The sequence below is a fragment of the Hemitrygon akajei genome, unplaced genomic scaffold (assembly GCF_048418815.1).
Source record: "Hemitrygon akajei unplaced genomic scaffold, sHemAka1.3 Scf000115, whole genome shotgun sequence".
In the NCBI taxonomy this organism is placed as follows: Eukaryota; Metazoa; Chordata; class Chondrichthyes; order Myliobatiformes; family Dasyatidae; genus Hemitrygon; species Hemitrygon akajei.
Window position 1 is genome coordinate 304,765 of NW_027332001.1, and position 16,285 is coordinate 321,049.

The 16,285-nt window shown below is 46.5% G+C and overlaps 1 long non-coding RNA gene across 1 annotated transcript; it reads left to right on the top strand.

Moving 5' to 3' along the window:
- Positions 1-1,624: 1,624 nt before the first annotated feature.
- LOC140723462 (uncharacterized) lies at positions 1,625-16,248 on the top strand. Its single transcript, XR_012097903.1, has 4 exons — positions 1,625-1,693; positions 6,210-6,236; positions 7,121-7,269; positions 16,008-16,248. It is a non-coding gene; the product is annotated as an uncharacterized lncRNA (long non-coding RNA).
- The last annotated feature ends 37 nt before the right edge of the window (positions 16,249-16,285 follow it).

Below are 16,285 nucleotides of genomic sequence, written 5' to 3' on the forward strand. Positions count from 1 at the left end.
CACTCTGAACTTCCATTTCTGCTGACCAGCCTATTAATTCCCCCCGGGTCCCCTCCTTTCCCTTTCTCCTATTGACAACTCTCATATTCGTTATTCTCCAGCCCTTAACCTGCCCATCACTTGACTTCACCAATCACCTTGCACCTCCCCTCTTTCTCCGTCCCGACCTTTTCATTCAGATCACTTCCCCTCATCCTCAGGAATGAAAAAGGCTGGTTGTCTAAAATGTCGACTGTTTACTCTTTTCCATACATACTGCATGTTGTGTTGAGGTCCTCCAGCACTTTGTGTGTGTTGCTTTGGATTCAACGTTCATGCCAAGGGGCTGGAGACTACCCAGTCGGTATATGAAGTGTTGCTCCTCCAGCCTGAGTTTGGCCTCATCATGGCGGTAGAAGAGGCCATGTATGGACATGTCCGAATGGGAATGTGAAGCAGAGTTGAAGTGAGTGGGAACCGCGAGATCCTGTCTCGAAGAAGTGGTCCCCCAATCTGCGTCGGGTCTCGCCGATGTGGAGGAGCCGCACCGGGAGCACCGGGTGCAATAGATGACCCCAACAGACTCAGCAGTGAAGTGTTGCCTCACCTGGAAGGACTGTTTGGGGCCCTGAATGGTGGTAAGAGAGGAGGTGTAGGGACAGGTGTAGCACTTACGCTTACAAGGATAAGTACCAGGTGGGAGATCTGTGGGGAGGCAAGTTGGGACCAGGCAGTCGCGGAGGGAACGATCCCTGCGAAAATCAGGGAGGGGTAGAGAGGGAAAGATGTGCTTAGTTGTGGGGTCCTGTTGAAAGTGGTGGAAGTTGCGGAGTATAATATACTGGATCCGGAAGCTGGTGGGGTGGTATGTCAGGACAAGGGGAACTCGGTCCCTGTTGTGGTGAAGGGAGGATGGGGTGAGTGCCGAAGTGCGGGAAATGGAGGAGGTGCGGGTGAGAGCATCATTGATGACGGCAGAAGGGAAACCACGATTCTTAAATAAAGAGGAAATTAGAGATGTCCTGGAATGGAAAGCCTCATCCTGGGAGCAGATGCAGCGGAGACCGAGGAACTGGGAACAGGGAAAAACATTTTTGCATGTGGCTCCATCCCAGTTTCACTCTGCCTCCTCCTCCAGCTGCCTATCACCTCTCTCATCATTCTGCCTTCTTCTACTACACATAGTGCTTTACCTTCTTTACCTTTCCTGCCTATCACCTCTCTGCTTCCCCAATCCCCACCCCTTGATCTTTCCCTTTACTACTTTTTCACCTGGCACCTACCAGCCATCTCCTTCCCACCCTTCCCCCGCCTTCTTTATAGGGCCCCTGCCTTCTTCATACGGGGTATGAATCGAACCCGTAACTCTGAGAACCGGGAGGTGGAGAGATGGGGACGGGAAGATACAGCAGGAAAAATAAAAGATGTAGCTAGTGTAAAATGCGGCAGGTAGGTCGGACAGCGTGTGAGGGGCGAGGAGCTGAATCACCGGTTCAGGTGGGAGTCCCTCCACCTGTCACGTGATCCAGATTCTCACTCCCATTTCAAACGCAGATCTGCAGTATCTCAGGTTTTCGCTTCCGAGGCCCCGCCCCCGCTCTCACAGTCTCCGGATGGGCGGGGTTTTCTTTCCGTTCTCTGTTGAAGCGGATCGTCTGCTGAGAGCGGATGGTCCGATCGCTGTCTCCGGGGCAAATTGATCACGTTCTCATCGGTGAGTATTGAGGCCGGTCACTAGGGGTGAACGCGACCGACAATTTCACATCGGTGAGTACTGAAGCCGATCCCGGGGGAAGGGAACCTGATGCTGGGCAGAGAGTCCCGTCAACTTCCTTGAACTGGCGGCCTCGTCCGGCTTCCTGGACACAACCTGTCGTGGTCGGTCCGGGTTATGGGACCTTTACACCGAACCGCCTGAGGTGAGCCGCCGCTCAGCCCCTGGTGTTCTGGTCCCAGGAGCGGGATGAGGTGGTGATGCCGAGACTGAACCCATCCATTAAGATGTACCTGGGGAACTTTACCTCCATCACCCGGCCCGGTATCGGATCCAAACTTCACCTGGATCGACGCCTGGGGTCGATAATTGTTTTACATATTTCCAGCACACTGGAAGCGGGCGTTCGGCCTGCTGTGTTCTTGCAGACACGAGGGTTAAACAGAGTAATCGCACCCTCGGGAGACTCCTCCACGTGTATGAGTAGTTCCATCTTTCCCCGTTCAGACAGGACAGTGAGATCCAGATCTCTCACGTCCTCTCGGGGGACTGGGAAGTTTAATTCCACCTTCTTTCCATTGCTACGACTTATAAAAATACTGACAGCGTTTCCCGATATCTGGCCCTATTAATGCGAGAATTAACTATTTTTTTCATTTACCTGAGTTTCTCTGAATTGTGCTCATTCCCTCCGGAATTTCCAAAGTAGCAACCCAGGCTGTTTAATATTTCCACACGATTGAAATGGGGAATCTTCATTTTGTTTTCCATGTACAGAGGTTGAGTGAAGATCGTGTCTCCGGTATTCTCCACACAGATCAATACATTGCAGCAGTACATTGAGGTGAAACAAATCATTCTGGTTACAGAGAAAGTGCAGTGCAGGTAGATATGTGCTGCAAGGTCACATCGATTCAGACTGTGAGGTCAGGAGTCCACTCGTCACACTGTTCGCTTCTAACAGCAGAATGGACACCGTCCTTGAGCCCGGTGGCATGTTTCTGTTTTATTTTTATTTTCGCCCCTATGGGGCATTAGATATGAGAATGTTCAGGGTTATAGGGATCTTTCATTATGTTGTTTGATTTACTGTGGTAGTGAGAAGTGTAGACAGACTCCATGGAGGGGAGGTTGGTTTCTATGATGTACTCAGCTGTGTCCAAAGTTCTCCGCTATTTCATTCAGTTAAAGGAAGAGCAGTAGCCATACGAATATGTGAAGAATCGGGATGGGATACTTTCTGCGGTGCATTGATAAAGTGTGTAGAGTAGAAAAGGGCATATACCGAATTTCTTATTGTTTGTTCTGGCTTTGTTATATTGGAATCTGTTATCTACTCGTGCGTACTATTATTTCAGGGTCTGTGTATTGCAGGAGGAACATCAGAGATCGCCCTTGATCCCATTCTCCCATCTAGGTCCATTTGCTCATCCCCTGCCCATCTTGTTCAACCTCTGTCCGGCCTGTATGCCATCACCTCAATGATATATATCAGCCATCTTGTTCAACCTCGGTCCGGCCTGTATCCCACCACCTCAATGATATATATCAACCATCCTGTTCAACCTCTGTCCAGTCTGTATTTCACCAATGTTTATTCATCAACAATCTTTCTCCTGCCGTTGTCTTCATTGTGAAGTATTTTGCCTTACTGAGTTATTTCTGAAATCGTTTTTTTTTTGTTACCAGAAAATACCAGAGAATTTGTTGAATGCAGCACAAGGAAGTGTAAAGGCAGCGATTACAATCTTAGCTTAAACGTTACGAAATGGAAAAGGAGGGAATATGGTGTTGAAATAAATATCAGCCTTGGTTGAGTGGTGGAGCCGACTCGATGAACCGAATTTCCTAATTCTGTTCCTCTGTCTTGTGTCTTTCCATGACTGGACGATGACTCTTTCCATATCAGGTTTCATTACGTGTGAGGGACAATTACAGAATTGTTCACTGAGGGATGTCCCAGTGGGTGTTGTAGGGACCGGTGGTTGGAGCCCTGTTGTCCCCAAAGTGAGTCAACTATTTGACCGAGGAACCAAATTCAACATTTCCAAGAGCAAACACGAGGTAATCTGCAGATGTTGGAAATTCAAACAATACACACAAAATGCTGGTGGAACACAGCTGGCCAGGCAGCATCTATAACGAGAAGCACTGTCGACGATTCGGGCCGAGACCCTTCTTCAGGACTAATTGAAAGGAGAGATACTAAGAGATTTGAAAGTAGTGAGAGGAGGGGGGAATGCGAAATGGTAGAAGGCCGGAGTGGATGGGATGAAGCCAAGAGCTGGAAAGGTGATTGGCGAAAGTGATACAGAGCTGGAGAAGGGAAAGGATCATGGGATGGGAGGGCTCAGGAGAAAGAAAGGGGGAGGGGAGCACCAGAAGGAGATGGGGAACAGGCAGGGTGATGTGCAGAGAGAGAAAAAAAGAACAAACATCTAAGTATGTCAGGGATGGGGTAAGAAGGGGAGGAGGGGCATTAACGGAAGTTAGAGAAATCAATGTTCATGCCATCAGGTTGGAGGCTACCCAGCCGGTATATAAGGTGTTGTTCCTCCAACCTGAGTGTGGATTCATCTTTACAGTAGAGGAGGCCATTGACAGACATATCAGAATGGGAATGGGACATGGAATTAACATGTGTGGCCACTGGGAGGAGCCGGGGTCGGGATCACTCTCTGCGGGCCGCAAATATCACTTTCCCATCGGTGAGTATTGAGACCGATCCCGAGCGGGGAGATCCGATGTTGGTCGTGAGCCCCGAACTGAGGGCCAATTACTCCTTTAGTACCCAGTTATATGGCCTCGTCAAAAATATGTCGACTTCACTTAATCTGCATTGAATGATACAAACCAGGAGCCCAGGCTGTCTATTTCCGCAGAATTGAAATGGTACTCCCGCCAACAGGTCACGTGAGGCTGTGTGCTGCAGATCTATCCCGCCCTCCGCCTTGTGACGCAAGATCACGTGGTGTGTTGATAGTTCCCGGAAGGGTGGTGATGCCTCCGCAATGTTGTGCTGGGGAGATCTGATGTTGGCCCTGAAGCGCTCCTTGCATTTGTCCTGGACCTCTATGGCTGTTGTGTCTTCTTCCGGACTGGGGTGGGTGAGAAAGGAGAACGTCCCAGGTTGTGGGGATCTTTGATTTCACTGACTGCTTTACCGAGGGACTGGGAAGTCCAGGGGGGAGAATGGATTCTGTGATATGCTGATCTGTATCCAAAAGTTTCTGCAGTTCCTCACAGTCACGGGCAGAGGAGTTACCATGCAAAGTCGTGATGTATCTGGATGGGAAATTTTCTATGGTGTGTTGATATAAAAATTGGTGAGCGTCAAAGTATATATGGCAACGTTCTTATTGTTTGCTCTAACTTCGTCATTTTAGAATCTTTTATGCAGTAGTATGTACTATTAATTCAGTATCTGTGTGTTGCTTGAGGACCATCAGTGATTGTCCTTGATCCCTTCTCCCACCTGGTTCCATCTGCTCATCCCTGCCCATCTTGTTCAACCTCTGCCCAGTCTCCTAACCCCCACTCCCGCCCGCTTCAGTGATATAGAACTACCATCTGGGTGAACTTCTGTCCACCCTTTATCCCACACCTCAATGTTATACATCAGCAATCTTTCCTCCAACCTTTGTCTTCATTGTGAAGTGTTCTTTTGTACCTTTGGCCTCGCTGAGTCCTTTTCAGAATCGGTTATTGTTAGCTGGAATGCCGGAGGGTCATCAGGTCCCAGTTCTGTTGTGTATTGGTGTGGAGGTGCTAGTTTATGAACAGTGACGGGCTGACACACTGCAGCATTTTACTGGCATCAAAGAGTACTGGGAGAGTTGGTGCTTGGGCTCTAATCCTGTGATCAGCGTTCCAGCCATATGGAACTGTGGATGATTTAGCTTTGACATTGGATTGTGCTTCTACAGATGGGGCTGGATAGTCGTCCTTCTGCAATAAAGCAGAAATTTCGAGCAGCTGGACATTGGTTGTGGGGAAATCCGGGATTGTGAGATGGGTAGAGGACGATGTGTGAGACTCTCAGGGTTGTTAAATGACAGGTTCAGCTGTTTGACCCTGTGAGGTTGGGAAGTGGATATCACAGTTTTTGATCGAGGTAAAAAGGACGCAGGAATCGAGCTGCTTGGACATAAGAGGTGTTGAGAGAGTATTCCTGGTCTGGGATCAGATGGGTTTTTTTCTGGAGTTCCTTTGGAAGCAAAGACTGCTACTGAGGAGAAGATGGGTTACCAGTCCATCCTCACAGGGAGAGGCTATGAGTAAATGTGTTGATCTGTGTTTACAACAATAGAAATAGACTCGTGAGTTTTGGTGTTCAAACTGTGTTTGGAAATCCCCCCCCCCCCCCACCCAACCCACTGTCACCTGTCTGTCACTCGGTGGGAATCAGGCAGAATCTCACGTTGCTGGAGATCTGCACTAAAAACTGTAAACGTTTGAAGTCATTCTGACAAAACATTATTAAACTGAGTTGTAAAGTTTGTTCCTCTCCCCACAGGTGTTCCTTACCTGCTGAGAGTTTCTGGTAATTCCAGTTTCTTTTTATTACATTCACCCTGGACTGGTTTATATTTCCTGAAATGGACCTGTTTTAACCTGGGAATGGAAATGACTCATCTGTGATATTAGAACATTAAAGAAAGCACAACTTTTCCCTGCGAATTATCCTGGTACCAATTTGTCTGTTATTCCAGGAAATGTGTTCAGTGCAGTTATTGCTAAGAAGGTTTACAAGAATAATCACAGGAATAATCGGCTTTATGTATGAGGAGCATTTGTTGGTTCTGGGCCTGTGCTCAATGGAGTTCAGAGGGTCGATGGGGGTGGTGGAGGGGGGGAAGTGTGGTAAGTAAACCTACTGAATGCTGAAAAGCCTGGATACAGTGGTCATGGAGAGGATGTTTCCATCAGACGGAGTGTCTGTAATCTTACAGCACAATCTCAGAATAAAAATGCTTCCGTTTAAAATTGAGATGAGAACAAAAATGGCCAAAAGCTGTCTGATCTGTAGAATCTGTTGCCGCAGAGGTAGGTTGATGGTGCCATTGAGTGTATTTATGACATAGATTACATATTCATGACTGCTAAGTCACTTCAGGGTGCAGGAGGAAGGCAGGAATATGGTGTTGGAATCAATCTCAGACATGTTTGAGTGGTGGGGCAGACCAGATGGATCGAATCACCTAATTCTGTTCCTGTGTCTTCTGTCTTACCTGGACTGTATGATGGCTCCTTCTTATCCCATATCGTTCTGTGATGTGTGAGGGTCAATAAAAGGTTGTTCACTGAGATCATTACATCTGCCTTCAAAGTTTAAATATCAGTCAGTTTTGTTTTTAGTAACATTTAGTAGAAAAGTTTGGTACTCCTTTTTATTGATAATGTACTTCATTATCTTGCATGTTAAAGTTAGACCTGCAGTGAGAGATTTATTGGAAGCAAACCACAGCTGAAGACGAGGGAACAGCAACAAGTGTACCAGCCTGGGGATTGAGAGCATGAACTGGAGAGGACCCATCTGACTCGGAGATACCATGATTCAGTCAGGACAAAGTTTGGTGAGTCTCATTTACTCAAACACTGGTCCTTTAGACATTACATACCTGTACAAAGGAAGGTGGGAAATAGTTGGAGTGAGACTGAATGTGCCCATAAGTAACAGATATGCCTCTGTCAGACCCAGTTCCAATCACTCCAGGTCTGGTAATATGCTTCGAGCAGCACAGCCGTTTAAAACCAGTCCCTCTCACTCACAGTGTTTACTCAGTTCTAGATCTTGCATCTCCTGAAGTAACTTTTGGTCAGTTCTGAGTGGGGAGAGGGAAAGAGAGGAGAGTGTTTATACTGACTGTCTTTCAAAAAGAGTAATTATTTGAACTTGCTGCAAACTCTCTACCCATACCCTATACCTTCTCAATTAAATTATTGACGTAGATGACGAGTAGCAATGGGCGTAACCCCAGGGAACGTCACTAAGTTCGGGACTCGAGTTCAAGAAACAGCCTCTCACCCTCTGCTTCCTACCAATCATCTGTTTGCAGACCCTGGGGCTCTGTAACAAACTCAATGTTAACAGGAAGATTAGTCAGTAATTAAAATGAAGAGAGAATTGTAGCCTCCTGAAAGGACACGTGAGCTGAGCTGTCTGATTCAATGGACCAGATCCACCCTCGTTGACAACGTAATTTACCCCTTACCCACCCACCCAGGTCATTTTACTTCCGATCACCCACAGATCCCCAACCACCCTCCATCCCCCCCAGTGGCCCCACACCCTTCTGACCATTCACCCCACACCGACACATAGACAGGCCCCCTTCACCCACGTCCACCCTCCCAGCTTGGGGAATCAGAGCAAACTGATCCCACAATCTCGACTCAGTGCAAAACTAAAACCAGGGATGCAAGACTGGAGAGCCCGGAGCCTCCAGCTGTCCGACTCGGGCCCGGCCCTTTCTCACTGCAACCAGCCCTTGATTTACACAAACCTGAGATCAACACCTTCCTCACGTCATCTGAACAGGAAACACCCCGGCATTAGCTGCGGTTGACATCGTCCTGCGAATTTCAGTAGGTCTCCTTATGCGGTCAAACTCCCCGATGTCCGAAATGGGGACCGGAACCGTACGTGGTCGAACTCCCCGCTGTCCGAAATGGAGACCCGAACACGACATGGTCAAACTCCCCGCTGTCTGAAATGGAGACCAGAACCGTACGCGGTAAAACTCCCCGCTGTCCGAAATGGAGACCAGAACCGTACGTGGTCAAACTCCCCACTGTCGGAAATGGAGACCGGAACCGTACGGGGTCAAACTCCCCGCTGTCGGAAATGGAGACCGGAACCGTACTCGGTCAAACTCCCCGCTGTCGGAAATGGTGACCGGAACCGTACGTGGTCAAACTCCCCGCAGTCCGAAATGGAGACCCGAACCGTTCGCGGTGAAACTCCCCGCTGTCGGAAATGGAGACCTGATCCGTACCCGGTCAAACTCCCCGCTGTCGGAAATGGAGACCGGAACCGTACGCGGTCAAACTCCCCGCTGTCGGAAATGGAGACCTGAACCGTTCGCGGTCAAACTCCCCGCTGTCGGAAATGGAGACCTGATCCGTACCCGGTGAAACTCCCCGCTGTCGGAAATGGAGACCGGAACCGTACGCGGTCAAACTCGCCGCTGTCTGAAATGGAGACCCGAACCGTACGCGGTAAAACTCCCGGCTTGGAAACGTAATTGCATGGTGGATTTGTTCGGTGACTTGTGAACATATGTGATTAACGACCCTGCAACTGCGGACTGAATAAATATTTAGTCTAACAATTCTAATCAGACACACTATCTCCTCGCCTTTCTCTCTCTCCCCTGGCTACTTACCACCTCTCCCTCACCACTCCCTCCTCCCAGTCCCTCTTCATCATCCAGCCTTCTACCCCAGCGCTTACTTCTTTCTCCCTCTCGCCCTCACCGTCTCGCCTCTCCCTCACCCCTTCCTTATCATCGCCCCTCTCAATCATCCTTGGTTCCTCATCGCCGTTCTCCCTCTCCCCCTTCTCTACCCCTCTGTTACACCCCTATTCGACCAGTCTCCCACTCTCTATCACCCTTTCCTCGCTTTCTACTCTCACCACTGTCTCTACTCCTCTATTAACAAATCGTACTCTTCTCTCGTCTCTCTTCATCTCTTCATTCTCTCATGCCTGTTTTAATTTCTCTCACACTCTCTCCCCTCTGTCCATCTGTTTCTCTTACTCTTCCATTCTCTCTCCTATCCCACAATCCCTGTCTCTACCCCTATCACTTGTCATCCCACTCCCAATCTCAGTCATCCTCTGTCTTCCCCTCTCCATCTCCTTCTCTCTCATGCACCCTCTCACCTCACTCAAACTCGTCTTTCTCACTCACTCACCTCTGCCTGTCTGTAACCTCCTCCATTTTTAACCCTCTCCCTCGCTATCTCTTTCCCAATGTCCTACCCTCTCCCCCTCGCTCTCCCAAGCAATCTCCCTGTTGGCATCCGTATCCCACACGGTCTTCTCCTCTCTCTCACCCTCTAAATGCACCGCTCGTCCTAAGCGTTCCCCCTCTTCGCTCTCTCTCACTCTCTCTCAACACACCCCTGTTCCCCTCTCCCTTCCTCCCCCTCTCTCTCTCTCTCCTTCCCTCCCGTCACACCCCGCGCTCTCCACCTCATCCCATACTATACATACATCAACAATACTGAAATGGCAAGTGCCGTTTGTAACTGAGATATTTCTGGGTTCCAGATCCTCGTTAATGGTCTTTGTATATGAGGATCAGCAGGATCCTGGGGTCCGAGTCCATAAGGCACTCAGAGCAGTTACGCAGGTTGACTCTGTGGTTAAGAAGACATACAACGAATTAGCTTTCATCAGTCATGGGATTCAGTTTAAGAGCCGAGAGGCAATGTTGCAGCCATATAGGACCCTGGTCAGACCCCACTTGGAGTACTGTTTTCAATTCTGGTCGCCTCACTACAGGAAGGATGTGGAAACCCTAGAAATGGTGCAGAGGAGATTTACAAGGATGTCGCCTGGATTGGAGAGCAGGCCTTATGAGAATTGGTTGAGTGAACTCCGCCTTTTCTCCTTGGAGCGACCGAGGAGGAGAGGTGACCTGATGGAGGGATACAAGATAATGAGAGGCATTGATCGAGTGGATAGTTAGAGGCTTTTTCGCAGGGCTGAAATGGCTAGCACGAGAGGGCATAGTTTTAAGGAGCTTGTAAGTGGGTACAGAGGAGATGTCGGGGTAGTTTTTTTTTACGCAAGTGGTGTGCGTGGAATGGGCTGTCGATGGCGCTGATGGAGTTGGAAACGATAGGGTCTTTTTAAGATACTCCTAAATGGCTAGATCCGTAGAACCAAAGAACACTACAACACAGTAACAGGCCTTTTGTCCTTTCTTGGCTGTGCCGAATCATTTTTCTGCCTAGTCCCACTGACCTGCAACTTGACCATATCCCTCCATACCCTTCTCATCCATGTCCCTGTTCAAGTTTTTCTTAAATGTTATAAGTGAACCTGCATTCACCACTTCATCTAGCAGCTCATTCCACACACCCAGCACTCTCTTTCTGAAGAAGACCCCCCCCCCCATGTTCGCTTTAAACTTTTCCCCGTTCACCCTTTAAACATGACCTCTGTTTTTCTTTCTCCCCTGGCCTCAGTGGAAAAAGCCTGCTTGCATTCACTCAATCTATACCCACCATAATTTTATACACCTCTATCAAATCACCCCTCATTCTCCTACGCTGCAGGGAATAAAGTCCTAACCTATTCAACTTTTCTCGGTAACTCAGTTTCTCAAGTCCCAGCAACATGCTTGTAAAAGTTCTCTGCATTCTTTCAACCTTATTAATATCCTTCCTGTAACTAGGTGACCAAAACTGCACACAATACTCCAATTTTGGTCTCACCAATTTCGTATACAACCTCACCATTACATTCCAACTCTTATACTCAATACTTTGATTCATAAAGGCCAATGTACCAGAAGCTCTCTTTACAACCCTATCTACTTGTGATGCAACTTTTAGGGAATTATGAATCTGTACTTCCAGATCCCTCTGTTCTACTGCACTCCTCAGTGTCCTACCATTTACCTTGTATGTTCTACCTTGGTTTGACCTTCCGAAGTGCAATACCTCACACTTGTCCGCATTAAACTCCATCTGCCATTTTTGCAGCCCATTCCTGCAACCCTCTGCAAGCTTTCAAAACCTTCCTCACTGTCCACTGCACCTCCAATCTTTGTATCATCAGCAAATTTACTGATCCAATTTGCCACATTATCATCCAGATCATTGATATAGATGGCAAAGAACAATGGACCCAGCACTGATCCCTGTGGCACACCACTAGTCTCAGGCCTCCACTCAGAGAAGCAATCCTCCACTACCACTCTCTGGCTTCTTCCATTGAGCCAATATCTAAACCAATTTACTACCTCTCCATGTATACTTAGCGACTGAATCTTCCTAACTAATCTCCCATGTGGGACTTTGTCAAAGGCCTTACTGAAGTCCATGTAGACAACATCCACTGCCTTCCCTTCATCCACTTTCCTGGTAACTTCCTCGATGAACTCTAATAGATTGGTTAAACATGATCTACCATGCACCTAGCCATATTGACTTTTCCTAATAAGTCCCTGTCTATCCAAATACTTGTAGACCCTATCTCTTAGTACTCCTTCCAATAATGTACCTACTACTGATGTCAAACTTACCGGCCTATAATTTCCCGTCTTACATTTTGACCCACTTTTAAACAACGGAACTACAAGAGCTATCCTCTGGCACCTGGCCCATAGATATCATTATAAATAGTTCTGCCAGGGCCCCTGCAATTTCAACACTAGTTTCCTTCAAAGTCCGAGTGAATATCCTGTCTGGTCCAGGGGATTTATCTACTCTGATTTGCCTCAAGAAAGCAAGCACCTCCTGCTCTTCAATCTGTATGTTCCATGACCTCCCTACTTGTTTGCCTTGTTTCCATAGACTCCATTCCAGTTTCCTCAATAAATACAGATGCAAAAAAAAAAAAACATTTAATATCTCTCCCATTTCTTTTTGTTCCATACATAGCCGACGACTCTGATATTCCGGGGACCAATTTTATCCCTTACTATCCCTTTGCTCTTAACATACCTGTAGAAGCTCTTAGGATTATACTTCACCCTGATTGCCAAAGCAACCTCATGTCTTCTTTTAGCCCTCCTGATTTCTTTCTTAAGTATTTTCTTACTCTTTTTATACTCCTCAAGCATCTTATTTCCTCCCTGTTGCCTATACATGTTATACATTTCTCTCTTCTTCTTTATCAGAGTTCCAATATCCCTCGAGAACCAAGGTGCCTTTTTGTTATTCGTTTTGCCTTTAACCCAAACAGGAGCAAAAAGAATCTGCACTCTCAAAATTTCTGCTTTGAAGGCGTCCCACTTACCAATCAGATCTGTGCCAGAGAACAACTTGTCCCAATCTACGCATTTTAGATCCTTTCTCATCTCTTCAAATTTGGCTTTATTTTTCAGTTTATAACTTCATCCCGAGGACCAGATCTATCTTTATCAATGATCAAGTTGAAACTAATGATGTTATGATCACTGGAACCAAAGTGTTCCCCTACACACACCTCCGTCACCTGCCCTAACTCATTTCCTAATAGGAGATCTAATATTACATCCACCCTGGTTGGTATATCTATATATTGTTTTAGAAAACTTTGCTGAACACATTTCACAAACTCTAACCCATCTAGACCTTTAACAGCTTGGGAGTCCCAATCAATGTGTGGGACTCTCTACTTCTTATTTGTTCTCTTGCATTTCTTATGCTCCATAAGAAACTGCCTGCCTAACCCTGTTATGCAAATCTATTCATTTTGTGCTTCGCCAGGGTCTCAATATCTCTTGAAATCCAAGTTTCCCTACAGTTTCTATCTTTACCTTTTATTCTGACAAGCACATACCCGCTTTGGACTTTCAAGATTTTAATTTGAAGGTCTCCCATTTACCAAGCACACCTTTGTCATAAAGCAGCCTGTCCCAGTCCACAGTTGCCAGATCCTAGTGTCATTATTCTAGGTGTTGATCCATGCCCTGAACACATCCACCTTTCCTACGCTGCACCTTGTACTGTAATATTCAGGGTTCAGCATATTCACTGCACCATGCTCATCGTTTTCATTCCTGACTTTGTCTGAGGACTGAACAACAACTGTCTCCACAACCTCTCCACTCTCTGTTCTGTTATTCAGACTCCCATTCCCCCAGCAATTTAGTTTACCCCCACTTACCCCACCTCCCAGCATACAGCTCTATCACCCCTTTGGCTTTCCTCTCCCAGATCAATAAAAAGGACGTTCAGACCATGTACAGGCAGATAGGAATAAATGGGGCACTTATGAACTACATGAAATTCAAGTGAACACCTATGAAAGAAATAAAAGAAGGCATGAGGTTGTCCCAGCAGACAAGGTGAAGGAGAATCCTCAGGGATTCTGCAGATATGTTAAGAGCAAAAAGATTGCAAGGGAAGAATTATTCCTCTGAAAAATCAGAATGGTAATCCATATGAGGAGATAAAATAGATGTGGGAGAGTTTTTCCGCATCTGTATTGACACAGGAGATGGACAAAGAGACTGTAGAAGTGAGGCAAAGCTGCATGAACTTCATGGACCCTGTACAGATTACAGATGTGGAGGCGTTTGCTGTCTTAAGGCAAATTAGTGTGGATCAATCCCCAGGGCCTGACAGGGTGTTCCCTGTGACCCTGCGGAAGACAAGTGCAGAAATTGTGGCGGCCCAAGCACAGATATTTAAATCATCCTTAGTGACAGGTGAGGTACTGGAGGATTGGAGGACAGCCGATGTTGTTCTGCTGTTCAAGAAAGACTCTAAAAGTAATCTATGAAATTGTACATTGGTGAGCTTGACATCAGTAGTGGGAAAGTTATAGGAAAGTATATGCAGGAACCGGATAAAAGTTTTTGGATAGATGTGGACTGATTAAAGATAGACAGCATGGGTTTGTGCATGGTAGGTCATGTCTAACCAATCTTATAGAGTCTCTCGAGGAAGTTATCAGGAAAGTAGATGAAGGCAAGGCAGTAGATGTTGTCTACATGGACGTTAGCAAGGCACTTGACAAAGTCCCATATAGGAGGTTGGTCAAGAAGGTTCAGTTACTCAGCATTCAAGATGAGATAGTAAATTGGATGAGACTCTGGCTTTGGGAGAAGCCAGAGTGTGGTAGCAGATGGTTGCCTTTCTGACCAGAGGCCAGGGACTAGTGGTGAGCCATAGGGATCAGTGCTGAATCTGATGTTGTTTGTCATCTATATCAAGAATCTTGATAATGGTGTGTTTGACTGGATCAGCAGATTTGTAGATGACACCAAGATTGGTGGTGTAGTGGACAGTGAAGAAGACTATCATGGCTTGCAGTGCGAACTGGACCAGCTGGGCAAATGGTTTGAGAAATGGAAAATGGAATTTAATGCAGACCAGTGTGAGTTGTTGCACTTTTGTATGACCTACCAAGGGAGCTCTCTCACAGTGACTTGTCAGGCACGGAAGAGCTTTGTAGAAGAAGGAGACCTGGGAATACAAGATCTTAATTCACTGAAACTGGTATCATAGTTAGATAGTAATGGAAAAAAATTCAGCCCATTGGCCTTCATGAACCAAAGTACTGAAAACAATAAATGGATGTTATGTTGACTTGTAGAAGACATTGGTGAGGCCTAATTTGGAGTATTGTGTGCAGTTTTGTTCACGTACCTACATGAAAGATGTAAAAGAGGTTGAAAAAGTTCAGAGAAAATTCACAAGGATGTTGCCAGGTCTAGAAGACTTGGGTTATTAGGAAAGATTGAACAGGTCAGGACTTTATTCCTTGGAGTGTAGAAGAACTGAGAGAAGATTTGATGTATGTGTACCAAAATTATGAGGGTTATACATGGGGTAAATGGAAGATTTTTCATTTTTCAAAAATGGCTTTTCCCACTGAGATTGGGTGGAACGAGAACCAGAGGCCATGGATTAAGGGTGAAAGGTGAAACATTAAGGTGAACATGAGGGGATACTTCTTCAAACAGACGATCATCCAGGTGTGGAATGAGCAGACAACCTAACTGATGCATGCGTGCTCAATTTCAACATATAAGAGGACTGTATAGGTATCTGGATGGTAGGGGTATGGGAGTAGAGAGCTTAAATAGATGCATACAAACTAGATGGAACAAAGGGCCTGTTTCTGTGTTGTACCTTTCTATGACTCTGTGACAAGAACATGAAATAATACTATTATTCATTTAATTCATTTTATCAGCTGTGCAGACCAACGATTCATCCAGGCAGGAAATCTTCAGATGGCTTTAAAACTGTTGGAACTTTAAATTGACAGCACGTAAAAGAAAATCCCAGCTGCATGTCAAAAAAGTCTAATTACGGGAAAGTGTTTCAGTTACTGTGGCGCCAGGAACCCATGCAGCTCAGTGGGAAATGGGGATACCAAATGAGAGAGTCAAACTTAGCCACGTCATGAATTGGAGATGGCAGAAATGCCCCATTCTTATAGAGACAGGAAGGACATCAGACAGTCTGATGGTCATTCCAGATACCAGCACTGTGCCCAGTCAGGAGATGATTTCTCTGTCCAACTTGGGCTGATCCTCACTGTAACAGTGTGATGTCAGATCCCACCTTGGCAACTAAAGTGATCTCATCTGAAATGTTGTTCTACACCCATTGATGGATTTTGTAAATCTTTTTACAGGTTAAAAACGAGAAGAATTTGTCTCCAGGAATCTCAAACACGGCACGCCAATTTTGCTGTCTCTATCTAGATATTTATAAAGTGGAGTCGACCGTCCTTCCTGCTCAGACTGTGGGGAGGGATTCATTCGGTCATCTGACCAACTGGCACGCCCGTCATTTTCCACAGGAGAAAGACCGTTCACCTGCTCACTCAGTGGGAATGGATTCACTCGGTCACCTCAATTGAAGCTACATCAGCAAATTCACACTGGGCAAGGACATTCACCTGCTCTGTGT